The sequence below is a fragment of the Scyliorhinus torazame genome, chromosome 2 (assembly GCF_047496885.1).
Source record: "Scyliorhinus torazame isolate Kashiwa2021f chromosome 2, sScyTor2.1, whole genome shotgun sequence".
Taxonomy (NCBI): Eukaryota; Metazoa; Chordata; class Chondrichthyes; order Carcharhiniformes; family Scyliorhinidae; genus Scyliorhinus; species Scyliorhinus torazame.
In genome coordinates this window covers 246,883,600-246,902,338 of record NC_092708.1, presented here as the reverse complement: position 1 = coordinate 246,902,338, position 18,739 = coordinate 246,883,600, and the positions used below count along the sequence as shown (strand labels likewise).

At 50.6% G+C, this 18,739-nt stretch overlaps 1 protein-coding gene across 5 annotated transcripts in view; it reads right to left on the bottom strand.

The window, feature by feature from the left end:
• The window catches only part of pcnx1 (pecanex 1), a 450,027-nt gene that overhangs the window by 160,995 nt on the left and 270,293 nt on the right, over nt 1-18,739 (bottom strand). The window lies entirely within an intron of this gene.

Sequence of the window (18,739 nt, the reverse complement as noted above, 5' to 3'; positions counted from 1 at the left end):
GATTCCCCCAGCAGCTCAGGTACAGAATGAAGGCTGCCGGGGAATGGTGCTTTAGCCTATCAGGCACCATAATACCGATAATACCACATTCACCCGTTAAAAAAAAAAAGAGTCCGGCGGGGGTGGTGGCCTGAAACTACAAAACATGGCAACGTGGTATAATTAGTTATGGAGGTACCGTAATACCTCCGTACAGTGTTTAGTAACTATTTACAATTCTGATAGCTATGTACATTTGATGGTTTATATTTACAGTTTACAATTAAAATGAAGCAATCAGTCGGTTGGATGCCCTGGTCGTCCTCTGTGATCATCGGAGCCTCGGTGGTGACTCCGGTGGAGACTCGGGCGTGTGACTCCGGGAGCGTGGCTTCGATCTCCATGGCAGCTTCGGCACCCCTAGACGACGCTGGTGGGGAAAACGGTTGACCTGGGAAGGGAGCACCTGCGGGGGGCGTTGGTGGGTGGGGGGGCCTAGACGGGGCCGGCGGAAGGACCGATCCTCCTGTAAGGTGTTGCGGTGGAGGGGAGGGTGGAACTGGTGGCTGGGATGTGCGTGGGGTTCCAGCGGGCGCCAGATCCCGTAGGGAGACCGTCTCTTGTCAGCCGTCGGGGTACGCCACGTCGGCGTACTGGGGGTTAGCATGGAGCAGATGGACCCTCTCGACCAACGGGTCGAACTTGTGCGTCCGCACGTGTTTTCGGAGCAGGATGGGTCCGGGTGCTGCCAGCCAGGTCGGGAGCGAGGTCCCAGAGGAGGACTTCCGAGGGAAGACAAGGAGACGTTCGTGAGGTGTCTGGTTGGTGGTCGTACAAAGCAGTGACCGGATGGAGTGGAGGGCATCTGGGAGGACTTTTTGCCAGCGGGAGACTAGGAGGATCCTGGACCGTAGGGCCAGTAGGACGGTCTTCCAGACCGTTCCGTTCTCCCTCTCTACCTGTCCGTTATCCCGGGGGTTGTAACTGGTCGTCCTGCTCGAGGCGATGCCCTTGCTGAGCAGGAATTGACGCAGTTCGTCGCTCATAAAGGAGGACCCCCTATCACTGTGTATGTAAGCGGGGAACCCGAACAGTGCAAAGATGCTATGGAGGGCCTTGATGACGGTGGTTGCGGTCATGTCGGGGCAGGGGATGGCGAATGGGAACCGGGAGTACTCGTCAATCACGTTCAGGAAGTACGTGTTGCGGTCGGTGGAGGGGAGGGGGCCTTTGAAGTCCATGCTGAGGCATTCAAAGGGACGGGAAGCCTTTATCAGGTGCGCTTTCTCTGGTCGGTAGAAGTGCGATTTGCACTCCATGCAGATTTGGCAGTCCCTGGTGGCTGTCCTGACCTCCTCGATGGAGTAGGGCAGGTTGCGGGTCTTGACAAAATGGAAAAAGCGAGTGACCCCCGGGTGGCAGAGGTCCTCGTGGAGGGCTCGGAGGCGGTCCACTTGTGCGGTGGCACATGTGCCGCGGGACAGGGCGTCAGAAGGCTCATTTAGCTTCCCGGGACGTTACAAGATCTCGTAGTTGTAGGTGGAGAGTTTGATCCTCCACCGCAAGATCTTGTCGTTTTTTATCTTGCCCCACTGTGCATTATCAAACATGAAAGCAACCAACCGTTGGTCCGTGAGGAGAGTGAATCTCCTGCCGGCCAGGTAATGCCTCCAATGTCACACAGCTTCTACTATGGCCTGGGCCTCCTTTTCGACTGAGGAGTGGCTGATTTCGGAAGCATGAAGGGTACGAGAGAAGAAGGCCATGGGTCTGCCCGCTTGCTTGAGGGTGGCCACCAGAGCTACGTACGACGCATCGCTCTCGACCTGGAAGGGGAGGGACTCGTCGATGGCGTGTATCGTGGCCTTTGCAATGTCTGCTTTGATGCGGCTGAAGGTCTGGCGGGCCTCTATCGACAGGGGAAAAGCTGTGGATCAGATCAGGGGACGGGCCTTGTCCACGTAGTTGGGGACCCACTGGGCATAGTAGCTAAAAAACCCTGGGCAACCTTTCAGGGCTTTGGAGCAGTGAGGGAGGGGAAACCCCATAAGGGGCGCATGCGTTCATGGTCGGGGCCTATAACTCCATTTCGCACTACGTAGCCGAGGATGGCTAGGCGGTCGGTGCTAAACACGCATTTATCATTGTTGTATGTAAGGTAATGGATTTTAGCGGTCTGTAGAAATTTTCGGAGGTTGGTGTCGTGTTCCCGTTGGCCATGGCCGCAGATGGTCACATTATCGAGATACGGGAATGTTGTCCGTAAACCGTACCGGTCAACCATTCGGTCCATCTCGCGCTGGAAGACCGAGACCCCGTTGGTGACACCGAAGGGAACCCTTAAGAAGTGATAGAGCCGCCCATCTGCCTCGAAGGCAGTGTATTTGCGGTCACTAGTGCGGATGGGGAGCTGGTGGTAGGCGGACTTGAGATCCACCGTGGAGAAGACCTTATAATGCGCGATCCTGTTTACCAGGTTGGATATGCGGGGGAGAGTATACGCGTCCAGCTGCGTAAATCTGTTGATGGTCTGGCTGTAGTCGATGACCATCCTATGCTTCTCCCCGGTCTTTACCACCACTACTTCAGCTCTCCAGGGGCTGTTACTGGCTTCAATGACCCGTTCTCTCAGTAGCCTTTGGACCTCTGGCCTAATAAAGATCCGGTCCTGGGCACTGTAGCGTTTGCTCCTGATGGCGATGGGTTTGCAATCCGGGGTGAGGTTCGCAAACAGGGGCGTCCTTAAGGGTCGCGAGGCCGCAGACAGTAAGGGGGATATAGGGCCGCCGAATTTGCAGGTCAGACTTTGAAGGTTAAACAGGAAGTCTAAACCCAGGAGTGTAGCCGCGCAGAGGTGGGGAAGGACGTAGAGACGGAAATTTTTGAACTCCCTTCCCTGGACTGTGAGGTTTGCTAAACAAAACCCCTTTATCTCCACTGAGTGTGAATCGGAAGCCGGGAGATTTTTTGATTAATGGGGTGGATGAGGAGAGAACAGCGCCTTACCGTGTCGGGGTGTATGAAGCTCTCCGTGCTCCCAGAGTCGATTAGGAAGGACGTCTCGTGCCTGTTGATGAATACGGTCGTCGTAGCAGTTGAGAGTGTTCGAGGTCGAGACTGATCCAGACTGAACCGAGACTCATCGCAGTTGAGAGTTCTCTTCGGGCAGTGCCTGGTCAGCCGAGCTGGGGTCCTGGGGGTTCATCCAAGATGGCAGCTCCCATTGGTCGCACATGGCTGGGGATGCACAAAATGGCAGCGCACATCCCTCCATCGTGGTGTCCGCGGAACAGGATGGCGGCGTCCGGGGTCCGCACGTGGCCCTGGAATATGAAGATGGCAGCGACCGCTGGCCGCACAGGGCCCGTGGAGACGTTTGTGGTTGCGGTCCGCATTCGCCGCCGGAGACCGCGGCAACCGCACGGGCCTGGCATACCCCCACGAAATGGCCCTTTTTGCCGCATCCCTTGCAGGTGGATGCGCGGGCCGGGCAGCGCTGGCGGGGGTGCTTGGCCCGCCCGCAAAAGTAGCAGCGGGGCCCCTCAGGGTTGCCAGGCCGCCTTGCAGCGCAGGCCTGTGGGGGAATGGGGGAAGTCTCGGGGTCGGCCGCGGAGGGGTTCCACACTGCCCAGGGGGCTGCCGCGCGGTCAGGAACGTAAGCGTGGGCATTCCTGGAGGCCACGTCCAGGGTGCCTGAGACCCAGGGTGTCCTTTTCTAACAGACGCTGGCAGATTTGTGAAGATAGCATACCTGCCACGAAAGCGTCCCAGACAGAGTTCCGTGTGTTCGCTCGCCGAAACTTGCGGGCAGCAGCAGCTTCTTCCCAACACCAGGAGTGCACGGTAGAATTCGTCCAGTGATTCCCCAAGGTTTGTCGCCTTGTTGCAAGCAGGTGCCGGGCGTAGACCTGGTTTACCGGGCGAATATAGTTTCTTTTAGCAGCTCTATTGCTGCATCGAAGTCTTCCGCTTCCTCGATGAGGCTGTAAATCTCCGGGCTCACGCTTAAGTGCAGGACGTGCAGTTTCTGCTCTCCTGTGGGTGTGTTTTCTGCCATCCCGAGATACCCTTTAAAGCACGCCAGCCAGTGCTTAAAGATTGCCGCTGAGTTCGCCGCGTGGGGGCTAAGTTGCAGACACTCCGGCTTGATTCGGAGCTCCATCCTTTCTTCTTAAAAAACTAGCTTATGAAATTGATGCACGATCAATGACCACTAAAGCAAGGTTGTAGTCCAACTGAAGGCTGTAATAAGCTTGATGTTTCCCCCAGCAGCTCAGGTACAGAATGAAGGCTGCTGGGGCGGCACGGGTTCTTATACCCCGCCTAGCAGGGCGGAGCTATCATACATTCGAACCAATAGAAAGCACACAGTTTCCACCAATGGTGCTTTAACCTATCAGGTACCGTAATACCTATAATACCACAACACAAAAGTGGGGGAACGCCCCCTTTTAACAAAAACAGAAACCAAACCACCCACCCCCGGTTGCTGCTGTTTCGACCGCCACCTAACGTCCCGCGAGAAAGTCTAGGAACGGTTTCCACCACCTAGAGAACCCCTGCACAGACCCTCGCAAGGCAAACTTTACCCTCTCCAACTTAATAAACCCTGCCATGTCATTAATCCAAGCTTCCACGCTCGGGGGCTTCGCATCTCTCTACATTAGTAGGATCCTCCGCCGGGCTACCAGGGACACAAAGGCCAGAACTCCGGCCTCTTTCGGCTCCTGCATTCCCGGCTCGTCCGATACCCCAAATAGTGCTGTCCCCCAGCTCGGCTCGACCCGGGTGTTCACAGCTTTGGACATAGCCCTCGCAAAGCCCATCCAGAACCCCTCCAGCGCCGGGCACGTCCAGAACATATGGGCGTGATTTGCTGGGCTTCCCGAACATCTCAAACATCTGTACTCCACCCCAGAAAACCTACTCATCCTCGCCCCTGTCATATGCGCCCTATGTACTATTTTGAACTGTATTAGACTGAGCCTGGCGCAAGTGGAGGAAGAATTGACCCTGCCCAGGGCACCAGCCCACAGACCCTTGCCCAGCTCCTCCCCAAGCTCCTCCTCCCACTTGCCCTTCAACTTCTCCACCGAGGCCTCCTCCGCTTCCTGCAGCTCCTGATAAATCGCTGAGACCTTGCCTTCTCCAACCCATACACCCAAAATCACCCTGTCCTGAATCCTTTGTGCTGGAAGTAGCGGAAATTCCCTCATCTGCTGTCTCACAAACGCCTTCACTTGCAAATATCTAAAAGTGTTTCCAGGAGGCAACCCAAATTTCTCCTCCAGCGCCCTCAGGCTAGGAAAAGTCCCATCTATAAACAGGTCCCCCATCCTTTTAATTCCTGCCCGATGCCAACTTAGGAACCCCCCACACAAGGGCAAGCAAAGGGGAGAAGGGGTAAGGAAAGGTGGATAAAAGCCCCCCCCCCCAACCTTATCCGCCTTTCCTTACCCCTTCTCCCCTTTGCTTGCCCCCCCCCCCCCAACACATCCCCATCTGTTACAGTTTAGCCTCTGATGTTTGATTCTCTGCTGTTTGGCCTCTCACACCTTTTGTTCTCTCTGGGGACTGCCATTAGCACGTTTTTCCCTTGGTTTCTCTGGCTATTAGCACCCCGTTTCCCTGGGTTTCTGTGGCTATGATTCATCTTTCATTCTCACTCCACAGTCCCACTTTCTCTGACTGTTAGCTTTGACAAAGAGTCATTGGACTCAAAGTGTTAGCTCTTTTCTCTCCCTACAGATGCTGCCAGACATGCTGAGATTTTCCAGCACTTTCTCTTTCATAATATATTAACCAGCCTTTGTATCAGGGAGACAACCTGGAGAAGCAGGAAGTGTCTCCCAAGCATGTTTGTGAATAAAAGTCTTGGTTACTGGAACTCACAGACTAGAGTGGTCATATATTTTACAACACATGAAAGGCTCATTTGCACTCATGGACTCCTCCTCATCCTCTGAAAAATCCGCCTCATCCTCGCGCTTTTCCCCTTGCTGTATCTGTCTGCGTTGCTACGCCAGGTTAAGTAGTCCACAGCAGACCATTTGTGACATCCTCTGGGATGCATAGATACATAGAAGATAGGAGCGGGAGGTGGCCTTTTGGCCCTTTGAGCCTGCTCTGCCATTTATCACGATCATGGCTGATCATCCAACTCAATAGCCTAATCCTGCTTTCTTCCCATAGCCTTTGATCCCATTCCCACCAAGTGCTATATCTAGCCGCCTCTTGAATATATTCAATGTTTTAGCATCAACTACTTCCTGTGGTAATGAATTTCACAGGCTCACCAATTTTTGGGTGAAGAAATGTCTCCTCATCTCTGTCCGAAATGGTTTACCCTGAATCCTCAGACTGTGATCCGTGGTTCCAGACACACCCATCATTGATGGCATCTTCCCTGCATCTACCCTGTCTAGTCCTGTTAGAATTTTGTAAGTCTCTATGAGATCCCCCCTCATTCTTCTGAACTCCAGCGAGAACAATCCTAACCTAATCAATCGCTCCTGATATAACAGTCACGCCATTCCTGGAATCACTCTCGTAAATCTTCGCTGTACTCCCTCGAGAGCAAGAACATCCTTCCTCAGAAAAGGAGACCAAAACTGCACACAATATTCTAGGTGTGGCCTCACCACGGCCCTGTATAATTGCAGCAACACATCCTTGCTTCTGTACTCGAAACCTCTTGCAATGAAGGCCAACATACCATGAGCCATCTTTACTGCCTGCTGCACCTGCATGCTTACCTTCAGCGACTGATGCACAAGGACACCCAGGTCCCACTGCACACTCCCCTCTCCCAATTTACAACCATTCAGGGAGCAATCTGCATTCCTGTTTTTGCTTCCAAAGTGAATAACTTCACTTATCTAAATTTTACTGCATCTGCCATTGATTTGCCCACTCGCCCAACCTGTCCAGATCATGCTGTAGGATCCCTGCATCCTCGTCACAGTTCACCCTCCTACCCAATTTGGTATCATCTGCAAACTTTGAGATGTTACATTTTGTTCCCTCATCCAAATCATTAATATATATCGTGAATAGCTGGGATCCCAGCACCGATCCCTGTGGCACCCCACTAGTTACTGCCTGCCAATTTGAAAAGGGCCCATTAATTCCTACACTTTGTTTCCTCTCTGCCAACCAGTTTTTTATCCCCCTCAATACACTTTCCCCAATCCCATGCGCTTTAATTTGCACAATAATCTCTTATGCGGGATTTTGTCAAACGCCTTCTGAAAGTGCAAATATACCACATCGACTGGCTCCCCCTTGTCAACTGTACTGATTACATCTTTGAAGAATTCCAACGGATTTGTCAAGCATGATATCCCCTTCATAAATCCATGCTGACTCTGACTGTTCCTGCCACAGCTTTCTAAATGTTCCGCTATAAAGTCCTTGATAATGGATTCAAGAATTTTCCCCACTACCGATGTTAGGCTTACTGTTCTATAATTCCCTGCTTTCTCTCTACCTCCCTTTTTGAATATTGGAGTGACATGTGCTACCTTCCAATCTGCAGAGACAGTTCCAGAGTCTATAGAATCCCGGAAGATGACCATCAGTACATCCACTATTTCCAGAGCCACCTCCTTAAGTACTCTGGTTTGCAGATTCTCAGGCCCTGGGGATTTATCCGCCTTCAATTCCATCAGTTTTCCCAGCACTATTTCTCTACTAATGTTGATCTCCCTCAGTTCTTCCCTCTCACTAAACCTTTCATTCTCCAACATTTCTGGTATCTGATTTGTGCCCTCTTTTGTGAAGACAGAACCAAAGTATGTATCCAATTGCTCAGCCATTTCTTTGTCCCTTATTATGCATTCCCCTGTTTCTGTCTGTAGCGGGCCTATATTTCTCTTTACCAATCTCTTTCTCTTCACATATCTATAGAAATTCTTCGTGTCAGTTTTTATGTTCGCTGCAAGCTTACTTTCGTATTGTACTTTCCCTTTCTTAATCAATCCCTTCGCCTTCTTTGCGGAATTCTAAACTGTTTCCAAACCTCAGATCTATTATTTTTCTTGGCCAATCTGTATGCTTCTTCCTTGGATCGGATACTATGGGCTAAATTCTCCGCAGCCTCACGCCAAAATGACGTTTGGTGCAGGGAAGGAGAATCGAAATTGACGTGAGAATCGGGCCCGGTGCTGCTCCCGCGATTCTCCGATCTCCAGAGAATCACTTGCGTGCGAATTACGTGACGCAGCTGGGGGGCCATTGGTAGAGGCCCTCCCAGCGATACGCCGGTGCTGGCTGGCCGAATTCCCGATGGTATGGTTCTAACCACGTCTGGCCGGTCGGGACTCAAGTCTGCGGCTGCCCTGGTGGGGGGGCGGGGGGGTCAAGCACCAGAGGCGGCCGGGGCGGCGATCGGGCGGGTTAGAGGGCGGAGCGCGGGGCCAGATCGTTGGGACCTTGTTTGTTGGTTCAGGTCCGCCGGCTGAGTCCGTCATCGCGTTCAGCGCGGCCGCCACCGTGCGCATGCGCGGACTTGAACCAGAAGTGCAGTGGCCCGTTTCCGCAGCCAATCTGCGGGAATCACGACAGGTCCCTGCCAGCCCTCTTCAGATAGGTGAATTGGTCTGGTTTTTTTTAGGAAAGTCTAGAGTGGAATGCCAGATTTTTTACGCCAGTGTGGGGACATAGCCCCATTTTTGGAGAATCCAGCCCTATTTCTAATTTCCTTTGTATGCCATGGATTGGCCCTCTTACCCATTTTGGTTTTGTGCCAAACAGGAGTGTACAGTTGCTGCAGTTTCTCCTTGCAATCCTTTAATGCTTGCCATTGCCTGTCCACTGTCATCCCTTTAACTAACTCTCCCTAATCTACCAAGGCCAACTCACATCTCATATCTTCATAGTTCCCTTTATTAAGATTCAGTACCCTACTCTCCGAATCAACTACTTCACTCTCCATCTTGATAAAAAATTCTATCATGTTATGGTCGCTCATCCCCAAGGGGTCTCGCACAGCCACATTGGCAATGATTCCCTTCTCATTACACAGTACCCAGTCTAAGATGACCCGCTCTCTAGTTGGTTCCTACACATATTGGCCAAGAAAACCATCCCATATACACTTCAGGAATTCCTCCTCTGCGGCATTGTGGCTAATTTGATTCACCCAATCTATGTGAAGATTAAAATCACCCATGATTACCAATATTCCCTTATTACATGCATCTATAATTTCGTGTTTGATGCCATTCCCAACATCACCACTGCAGTTTGGGGGTCTATATATGACACCCACTAATGTTTTTGACAATTGGTATTTCTCAACTCTACCCATACAGACTCCACATTGTCAGAGTTAATACCCTTTCTCATTATTGTGTTAATTTCCTCTTTAACCAGCAGTGCCACGCCACCACCTTTTCTTTCATGTCTGTCCGTCCTAAATACTGAAAATCCTGGGACATTCAGTTCCCTGGTCACCCTGCAGTCATGTCTCCGTAATCCCAATTATATCATACCCATTTATATCTATCTGCGTGATTAGTTCATCCACTTTATTGCAAATGCTCCATGCATTATGGCACAGGGCCTTTAAGTTTGTCTTTTTCACATTGTTTGTCTTGCTCCCAATATTTTTCTCTTTTGCCCTGTGCGAATTTTGCCCTTAGTTTCTCCACCTATCACTTTTCTTATTCACTTTCCTACCTTTTGTTTTTATCCTTGCTCCCTCTTTCTCGCAGTCCTTGCATAGATTCCCGTTCCCTGGCATATTAGTTTAAACTCTCCCCAACTGCTCTTTCAAATAGCAGCCCCAGTCCTGCCCAGGTGTAACCCGTCCAGTTTGTACAGGTCCCACCGCCCCCAAAACCAGTCCCAATGCCCCAGGAATCTGAAACCCTCCCCTTGACACCATCTCTTCAGCCACGTATTCATCCAATATATCCTGTCATTTCTACTCTGACGAGCACATGGCACCGGTGGTAATCCTGAGATCACTACCTTTGCGGTCCGATTTTTTAACTTCCTTCCTAGCTTCCTGTATTCTGCTTTAGGGATGTATATGGCAGAGCCTTCCAGAATGATCAAGGCACCAGAAGCAGATTTTAAGAAGCTCAACAGTGTGTTCTATGATGAGTCTGGTGGAGGCTTGAGCTTGATTGCATTGCTCCTCTGCCTCATTCTGGGGGTGCCTCACTAGTGGCGTTAGCCATGTACACAGGGTATAGCCCGAGCACCCATTCATCAACCTGGACAAAAAGCTCTGCGAGCCATGAGTTGCGCAAGATGTGGCATCTTCCTGTGAGGGAAGCACTGAATTGCATTATTCTTCTCTGTGGTCCCACACCATTGTACATCGAGTGAAACCCTTTATGATATAAATGTAGTAGGCTGGTTCCCTGGGAGTCCCTTTAGGTCAGTCAAATGCGCGCAATATGTCCTCCACCCACCCAAACCACCCACCCAAAGCAACTCTCCTCACACTTCAGCAACCCTCCTTCACACTTCAATCAAGCTCACATTCCAAGAAGCTGTATTTGACACAAGACCCTAAAAGTAAGGTCCGTCACTTTTCAGACGCGATGCTCACCTTCTATCCTCCCTCTCACCCACACACTTCCACACCAACACTCTTGACCCATCCAACATAACCTTTCAGGCAGGTGGATTTGAGGAAAACTCTTCTCACACAGAGGGAATCTAGAACTCACTGCCTGAAAGGGTAGTAGAGGCGGGAACCCCAACAACATTTGGATGAGCATTTGAAATGCCAGAGCATATAAGGTTATGGACCAAGTGCTGGAAAATGGGATTCGAATAGTGGCGGAACAGACACAATGGGCCAAAGGGCCTCTTTCTGTGCTGTAAAACTCATGACTTCTCCCTTTGACTGTAACAGACCTCTCTGACACCCAATATCCTGAATTCAACCCTTAGAACCCAATTGATAGCAGCAATCCTTCCCTTTAAGCCCTTCAGCCATCTTTAATCCCATGCTGGATCTACCTAACCCCACCTCTTCAAAATCACCTCACCCTTGACACTAGTCCCTTCTCCCTCCACGTTTCCTTTCATCCGAAGACTCCTCTTTGACCAACCTTGCTTCTCTCCTGCACATCTCCCTGCACCCAAAGACCCATCTCTGGTAACCTTCCCTTTGATCTGCCTTCGCCCAAACACCACCTTCTGTTTGCCCATTACCTTGTGTCAGAGTTCAACTTGGTTAAGCACTTACTTTAGTCACAACTGCACACAGCTGACTGGTACATGCTACCTTTAAGTGAACATGAACCAGGTGCCATGAGGTTTTCATACACCGCTGACTTCATCTTGAAGCTATCACTTAAGCGAAAACTACTTCACGGCAATAAGTATTCATGGCATGCAAATGTACTACAAGTAGGAACCCGACACAGCCAGTATAATCCTCAACATGCCGCAAAGATGCCATTGACTTTATCGCTTCATCCCGCCATCAGATTCTTTTTTTAAAAAAATATATTTTATTCAAATGTTTTTTCGGCCAAACAAAACAGTACAAAAATTTTCCCTTTTACAACAATAAAACAATATAAATAATAGTGACCGTTTTTAACAAATAAATAAATAATATATAAACTAAATGGCAACTGCCATAACAAAATATTAACTCTCTCAAATAATAAAGTCAAACAAGCCAATATACATACCCAAGTAAAAATATCCATACAAAAACACCCCTGAGGACCTACCCGAGCCCCCCCCCCCGGGTTGCTGCTGCTACTTTCCCAGTTCCTTTATCGTTCTGCGAGATAGTCAATGAACGGTTACCACCGCCTGGTGAACCCTTGAGCCGAACCTCTTGGTGCGAGCTTTATCCGTTCCAGTTTTATAAACCCTGCCATGTCGTTTATCCAGGCCTCCACGCCCGGGGGTTTAGCTTCCTTCCACATTAACAATATCCTTCGCCGGGCTACTAGGGACGCAAAGGCCAAAACATCAGCCTCTCTCGCCTCCTGCACTCCCGGCTCTTCTGCAACCCCGAATATAGCCAACCCCCAGCTTGGCTCGACCCGGACCCCCACCACCTTCGAAAGCACATTTGCCACCCCCACCCAGAACCCATGCAGTGCCGAGCATGACCAAAACATGTGGGTGTGGTTCGCTGGGCTTCTCGCGCATCTCCCGCACCTATCCTCTACCCCAAAAAATTTACTGAGCCTTGCTCCGGTCATGTGCGCCCTGTGCAAGACCTTGAATTCTATCAGGCTAAGCCTGGCACACGAGGACAAAGAGTTTACCCTGCGTAGGGCATCTGCCCACAGCCCCTCTTCGATCTCTTCCCCCATCTCTTCTTCCCATTTTCCCTTCAGCTCATCCACCATGATCTCCCCCTCGTCTCTCATTTCCCTGGACATATCTGACACCCTACCATCCCCCACCCATGTCCCCGAAATCACTCTATCCTGAATCTACCGCGTCGGGAGCTGCGGAAATTCCCTCACCTGTTGCCTCACAAAAGCCCTCAATTGCATATACCGAAATGCATTCCCCTGGGGCAACCCGTATTTTTCCGTCAGCGCTCCCAGACTCGCAAACGTCCCGTCTAGGAACAGATCCCTCAGTTGCACAATCCCTGCTCTCTGCCATGTTCTAAATCCCCCATCTATTCTCCCCGGGACAAACCTATGATTATTCCTTATCGGGGACCGCACCGAGGCACCCGTCATTCCCTTATGCCGTCTCCACTGCCCCCAAATTTTCAGCGTTGCCACCACCACTGGACTTGTGGTGTATTTCTTCGGGGAGAACGGCAACGGCGCCGTCGCCAATGCTTGTAGGCTGGTTCCTTTATAGGACGCCATTTCCAGTCTCTTCCACGCCGCTCCCTCCCCTTCTCCCATCCACTTACACACCATTGAGATATTGGCGGCCCAATAATAATCACTTAAGCTCGGCAGTGCCAGTCCCCCCCTATCCCTGCTACGCTGCAAAAACCCCTCCTCACTCTCGGGGTCTTCCCAGCCCACACAAAGCTCATAACACTCTTCTCAGTTTTTTTGAAAAAAGCCCTCGTAACCATCACCAGGAGGCACTGGAACACAAAAAGAAATCTCGGGAGGTCTACCATTTTGACCGCCTGCACCCTGCCCACCAGTGACAGGGACACCATGTCCCATCTCTTAAAATCCTTCTCCATCTGTTCCACCAATCCTGTTAAATTAAGCCTATGTAGGGTTCCCCAGCTCCTGGCTATCTGGATCCCTAAGTACCGGAAATCTCTTGTTACCCTCCTCAGCGGTAAATCATCTATTCCCCTGCTCTGCTCCCCCGGATGCACCACAAACAACTCACTCTTCCCCATATTCAATTTGTACCCCGAATATTCCCCAAACTCCGAGTGTCCACATTAGCTCAGGCATCCCCTCCACTGGGTCCGCAACATACAGCAATAGATCATCTGCATACAATGATACCCGGTGTTCTTCTCCTCCCGAGTACTCCCCTCCACTTCCTAGAGCCCCTCAGTGCTATGGCCAGCGGCTCAATTGCCAATGCAAACAGTAACGGGGACAGGGGACACCCCTGCCTTGTCCCTCTATAAAGACGGAAGTAGTCGGACCTCTGCCTGTTCGTGATCACACTTGCCTCCGGGGCCCTATATAGCAGCTGTACCCATCCAATAAACCCCTCTCCAAAACCAAATCTCTTCAACACTTCCCATAGGTAGTCCCACTCCACTCTGTCAAATGCTTTCTCAGCGTCCATCGCCACCACTATCTCCGCCTCCCCCTCCGGCGGGGGGATCATCATCACCCCTAGCAGCCTCTGTATATTTGTGTTCAGCTGTCTCCCCTTAACGAACCCAGTTTGATCCTCGTGGACCACCCCCGGGACACAATCCTCTATCCTTGTCGCCATCACCTTGGCCAGGAGCTTAGCATCCACGTTCAGGAGGGAAATAGGCCTGTAAGACCTGCACTGCAGCGGGTCTTTTTCCTTCTTTAAGAGTAACAATATCGTCGCCTCCGACATAGTCGGGGGCAACTTCCCCCTTTCCCTGGCCTCATTAAAGGTTCTCGTCAAAAGCGGGGCCAGTAGGTCCATGTATTTCCTATAAAATTCCACCGGGAACCCATCCGGTCCCGGGGCCTTCCCCGCCTGCATGCTCCCAATCCCCTTTACCACCTCCTCCACCTCAATCCGTGCTCCCAGTCCCGCCCTCTCCTGCTCCTCCACCTTCGGGAATTCCAGCCGATCTAGGAAATGCATCATTCCCTCCTTCCCTTCCGGGGGCTGAGCCTTATACAGCCTCTCGTAGAATGCCTTAAACACCCCGTTCACCCTCTCCGCTCCCCGTTCCATCTCACCTTCCTCATCCCTCACCCCACCTATCACCCTCGCCGCTCCCCTCTTCCTCAGTTGTTGGGCCAGTAACCGGCTCGCCTTCTCTCCATACTCATACTGTACTCCCTGTGCCCTCCTCCACTTTGCTTCTGCCTTGCCCGTGGTCAGCAGGTCAAATTCCATATGTAGCCTTTGTCTTTCCCTGTACAGTCCCTCCTCCGGAGCCTCTGCATATTGCCTGTCTACCCTCAGAAGTTCTCTCAACAGTTGCTCCTTTTCTTTGCTCTCTTGCTTCCCTTTATGGGCCCTTATGGATATCAGTTCCCCTCTGACCACCGCCTTCAGCGCCTCCCAGACCACTCCCACCTGGACCTCTCCGTTATCATTAAGCTCCAGGTACCTTTTGATACACCTCCTCACCCTTAGACACACCCCTTCATCCGCCAACAACCCCATATCCAATCTCCAGAGTGGGTGCTGCTCCTTGTCCTCTCCTATCTCCAGATCTACCCAATGTGGAGCGTGGTCCGAAACGGCTATGACCATGTACTCCGTCCCTGTCACCTTCGGAATCAGTGCCCTTCCCAGGACAAAAAAGTCTATCCGTGAATACACCTTGTGAACATGGGAGAAAAATGAAAACTCCTTACTCCTAGGCCTAATAAATCTCCAGGGGTCTACTCCTCCCATCTGCTCCATGAAGTCCTTAAACACCTTGGCCGCTGCCGGCCTCCTCCCGGTCTTAGATCTAGACCGGTCCAGCCCTGGATCAAGCACCGTATTGAAGTCTCCCCCCATTACCAGCTTTCCCGCCTCCAGGTCCGGGATACGCCCCAGCATACGCTTCATGAAGTTTACATCATCCCAGTTCGGGGCGTATACGTTCACCATAACCGCCGCCTCCCCTTGCAATCTGCTACTCACCATCACGTATCTACCCCCACTGTCCGCCACTATGGTCTTTGCCTCAAACCGTACCCGTTTCCCCACTAAAGTAGCCACCCCCCTATTCTTCGCATCTAAGCCCGAATGGAACACCTGCCCCACCCATCCTTTACGTAGTCTAACCTGATCTGCCAGTTTCAGGTGTGTCTCCTGCAACATGACCACATCTGCCTTTAAGTTCTTTAGGTGTGCGAGTACCCGTGCCCTTTTAATCGGCCCATTCAGCCCTCTCACGTTCCACGTGATCAACCGGGTTGGGGGGCTCTTTACTATCCCCACCCCCCCCAATGTCGACTAGCCATCCCCTTTTCTAACCCAGCTCCTCACCCGGTTCCCACGTACCCGTATATCCCACCGACGGTGCTCTCCCGTCCCGACCACCCCGCCCCATAACAGCTCCCCCTTCCCCTTAGCAGCCGCAACCCAGTTAACTCCCCCCCCCCCCCCCCTCCGCTAGATCCCTTTCTAGCGTAGTTGCACCCCCCATGTAGCTCCCAGAAGTCAGCAAACTCTGGCTGACCTCAGCTTCCCCAGTTTGTCCTCGGCCCCTCATTGTGCGAGGCCCCCTCCTTCCTGCGTCCCCGTTCCCGCCACAATTACCATAGCGCGGGAGCAAAGCCCACGTTTCCCACTCGGCCCCGCCCCTGATGGCGCAGTTCCCTTCTCCTTCCCCTTTCCTTCCCACCGGCGCCCACAGTTCCCCATACTCTCCCCCCCCCCCCTCGAGGGGAAAAGAGAAAAGTTACAAAATTGAAAAATTGAAAAAATTCACCCCCCCCCCCCCCCACCCCCCTCGTCCCACATAATCACTCCACCACTTTATTACAGAAGCTTTTTCTCTCACCAGACTATTCCAGCTTCTCGTCCACAATGAATGTCCACGCCTCTTCTGCCGTCTCAAAGTAGTGGTGCTTCCCTTGGTATGTGACCCACAGTCTCGCCGGCTGCAACATACCAAATTTAACCTTCTTTTTGTGGAGCACCGCCTTGGCCCGGTTGAAACTTGCCCTCCTTCTCGCCACCTCCACACTCCAATCCTGGTACACGCGGATCACCGCGTTCTCCCACCTGCAGCTCCGAGTTTTCTTCGTCCATCTTAGAACCATCTCTCTGTCATTGTAGCGGTGAAACCACACCACTATGGCTCGAGGTATTTCTCCTGCCTTTGGTCTTCGCGGCAGAACTCGATAAGCTCCCTCCACCTCCAAAGGGCCCGTCGGGGCCTCCGATCCCATTAGCGAGTGAAGCATCGTGCTCACATATGCCCCGACGTCCGCCCCCTCTGTGCCTTCGGGAAGACCCAAGACTCTTAAATTCTTCCTCCTCGAGTTATTCTCCAGGGCTTCCAACCTCTCCACACACGTTTTGTGCTGTGCCTCGTGCGTCTCTGTCCTTCCCACCAGGCCCTGTATTTCATCCTCATTCTCCGCAGCCTTTGCCTTCACGACCCGAAGCTCCAACTCCTGGGTCCTCGGCGCCTCCTTTAGCCCTTCAATCGCCTGTAGCATCGGGGCCAACACCTCCTTCTTCAGCTCTTCCACACAGCGCCACAGGAACTCTTGTTGCTCCGGGCCCCATACCAAACAGCCACCTTCCAACGCCATCTTGCTTCGAGCTTCCCTTCCTTGCCGCTGCTCCAGTGGATCCACTGCAATCCGGCCGCTATCCTCTCCTTTATCCATATTTATCCGGGGGGGATTCCCTCCTATTTCACCGCACAATGATTTTGGCCATTAAAAATTGCCGTTGGGGCTCCTAATAAGAGCCCAAAAGTCCGTTTCAACGGGAGGTGCCGAAACGTGCGACTTAGCTGGTCATCGCCGCACCCGGAACTGCCGTCAGATTTTTGACTAACAAGGGGGTGAAAGGTTATCAGTGGTAGGCTGGAATGTGGGGTTGAGGTTACAATAAGAACAGCCATGACCACTTGAATGACGGAGTAGGTTCGAGGGGCCAAGTGGTCTACTCCTGCTCCTAATTCGTATGTTCGCATCTCTGTCCGCTCTTGTGGGCTCCATAAAATTCCACCCTTCAATAGTACAGATTCAATCACTTAGACTGGGTGACCTCTAGCCAGGCAGTCTGCAAGGCTTACACTAGTAATTTTAGAAAAACACTAAAGACATAAAAATATATATTCAAAAAATAAACATAATTGTACCCGAGTGACGAGGTTATAAAAACCTTCAATCTGAAATAAAAACCATCAATGCTGTAAATACAAAGCAGACCATTCAACATCTATAAAGTAACAGATTGATTTTTTCATCAGAACATTATTAATATGCCCTTTTTTTGGATGATGTTGATATATCTGCAGTGTATTAGCATTTTCTGTGATTCCTTTTGATTTGAGTTAATAATCAGTCCCCTTAATTTATAACTGGGTTCACAATAGCATTGTGCTCTCTTTAACATAATTTGCTGCTCAAGGCTTGATATTCAGAATTACAGTGATGGCCAAATGAGCTTTTGGTTCAGTTTGAAGTGTTTGTTATGTCTGCTTCTTCATTTGATACAACCACTGATCACAAATAAATTTTTAAAAGTGAGGTCACTGTGCGCAGCTGTGACGAAAATCTCTCAGTCTTATGATGAAGACTATTGTTGCAAATAGTTCCAAAGATGTTCAACATTTTAGCTGCTTTTCTCACTCATAAAGCTGCTCTGATGATGAACAAAAAAAATTACAGTATGGATTTCACAGTCAGTGCCAAAGCAATGGCATTCACCACTGACCTCAAAGAAAGCTGCCCACCAATAGCAGACAATCTTTGCTGCGTGGCTTTTCCCTTTCCTGGTGAGAATTTTAACCTGGCGCCAGGCTAAGTGGGTCGCCAACAAGTCATCAAACAGGGTAACCAGCTAATCACATCGAAGTATTTTCACAGACAGCAAAATGTTCTGAATATTTCACTTTTAATTAAAACTTTCCAGAGAAAATAAATGATTTAAAATACACATGGGATTAAGGTAGACACTGAAATACAATAAGTGTGTTTGAAAAAGGTTTATTTTTAAAATGTCTCTCTTTTTTTTAAATTATGACGGAGAAATCTGACATACCACAAATATAAAATTAGTTTTTCAGGACAAGTGAGTCTCTTCAGCACTAATTGTGAACCTAGTACATTGTAAAAACCCAATTGCATCTCATTCAACAAGATGTAACTTTTTCAAAGCATTTTACAGTATAAAGGGACACGTTTTGTCAGTTCAGTAATTTTAACTTGACTTCATTCTAGGAGGACTTCAACTGAGAAGGACAATAATCATGAACAGCAACTTCTGGCTCCATGTTTAATTGCACACTGGGAACTCTAGATGTTTATGGCTGTTGTCAGGTTAAGAGTAGCAGCGACAGTGAACGTTGACTGTTCCGCCATCGTTACTACACAAAACCCAGGCCAGTGTATCACAGGGTACAGTTATCTATCACTATACTTTTCCCACTAAAAGACAGTTATTAAAATGAAAAGTTTTTTTGATAACTGGGTAAATGGAATAAAATATC